Source organism: Corvus brachyrhynchos, unplaced genomic scaffold (genome assembly GCF_000691975.1).
Source record: "Corvus brachyrhynchos isolate BGI_N302 unplaced genomic scaffold, ASM69197v1 scaffold26, whole genome shotgun sequence".
Taxonomy (NCBI): Eukaryota; Metazoa; Chordata; class Aves; order Passeriformes; family Corvidae; genus Corvus; species Corvus brachyrhynchos.
This window is the reverse complement of record NW_008239324.1, coordinates 5,164,759-5,166,343: the sequence shown is the minus strand read 5'-3', so window position 1 is coordinate 5,166,343 and position 1,585 is coordinate 5,164,759. Positions and strand designations below refer to the sequence as shown.

Below are 1,585 nucleotides of genomic sequence, written 5' to 3'. Positions count from 1 at the left end.
CGCTGAAGTGCTCGGCCCTGACGCGGGAGAGGTGTGAGGGCAGTGGGCTCTGGGCGTCCTGAGGAGGGAGAGAGGTGAGGGCAGTGGGCTCTGGGCGTCCTGAGGAGGCAGAGCTGAGGCTGGTGGGCACTGGGGGTCCTGAGGAAGGAGAGGTGAGGCCGGTGGGCGCTGGGTGTCCTGAGGAGGGAGAGATGAGAGCAGTGGGAGCTCAGGTTCCTGATGGGGGAGATTGGAGGGCAATGGGCACTGGAGGAGCTCAGGGTGCTGGTGGCCCACCCGGCTGATGTGGAGCATGGGCTCAGGTGACATGGAGGTGTGGGGGTGTCTGAGGCCTCCTGTGGGAGGGAGAAACCTGTACGGTGGGGTTGTCCTACTTGTGCAGCCAGGTTTGGGGAGGTGATGCAGAGGCACGAGCTGTGCTTGGAGGCCTGCCTGGCACTCCCTGGCCTGCCCAGTAGTCACAAGATGTGGGGATGGTGGGGCAGCCGCCTTTAGGGAGGGCTGCACAGGGTTTAGCATTAGGTGTTGGGGGCTTTTGGTGAGGTGTGAAATGTCTGGGAGAGTTGTCAGCAAAATGCTTTTTTACTTGGTTGTGACCTTTTCTGGCCTTGACACATGATTTTTCACTTCCAGAGTGGCAGTACAGGGAGATCGAGGGAAGCCCTAGGTACCTTCTTTAGAGTTGGGCTCAGGCCATTCCATATTTTATTTAAATGTCTGCTTGTTTGATCTTTTAAATTTATTACTTATTATTGATGAAATTTATTTAATTTGCTTTGGACTCTTCCCCACACCTCCACTGTATGCCCCTTCTTTACAGTCTGAAATCACAGAGGAATATTTCTTACTAATTGCTTTTTGGAAGTCTTGCCTGCCTTTTAGAGAGTCTAAACAAAAGCAATGCTTCCTCCTTAGTTCGTAGTTCAGCTGCTCTGTGTGAGCAGTTCCTAAACACACTGGAGGGAAAAGAATTAACTCCTGTCTGAATGACTACTGTAGAGAGTCTTGAGAGGACTGGATTTTTTGTCAGCCCCTGCAGTGACAAAAGTGTAAATGGCTTCATGAAGTATTAGACAAGTTCATGGGCTTCAGCTGGGTGTGTTAAAATCATCAGTCTGTGTGTGATTCCTCAGGGACTGGAAGGGGTGTTCCAAGGGGGTCTGTCTCTGCTTAGCACAAAGTTAAAAAACAGGTTTTGCCCTGGCCTTGAGGTGACATCCTGACCTGAATGGTCTGTTCCAGCTTAACCATCCCTGTAGCTCTGGAAGATTTCACCTTTGTGCCATTTTTGTCATTGGTGCTGAGCTCTTTCCTCAGAGGCAGCTTTATTCCTGGCTGCCTCCACTGGGTGTAGAGGGTGTTCCTGACACTCCTATGATGAGCCTGGTTTGGCTCGGTAGTGTTTGGACAAGAGAAAAGCAAATCCTTGAGCCTTAAAGTGAAATTTTAAAAGGACTGTAATAAGCCGCTTACCATAAACTTCCCTTTGAAGGTGCATTTTGGAGCAGGAGCAGCATGAGGATGCTCCACTTCTAAAGTTCTAAAGCTCTGTAATGTTTAGGCTATTGTGGGACTCGCATTCCTG

The 1,585-nt window shown here is 50.5% G+C and overlaps 1 protein-coding gene across 1 annotated transcript in view; it reads left to right on the top strand.

Moving 5' to 3' along the window:
* PLEKHG4 (pleckstrin homology and RhoGEF domain containing G4) overlaps positions 1-1,585 on the top strand; it is an 87,672-nt gene that overhangs the window by 16,258 nt on the left and 69,829 nt on the right. The window lies entirely within an intron of this gene.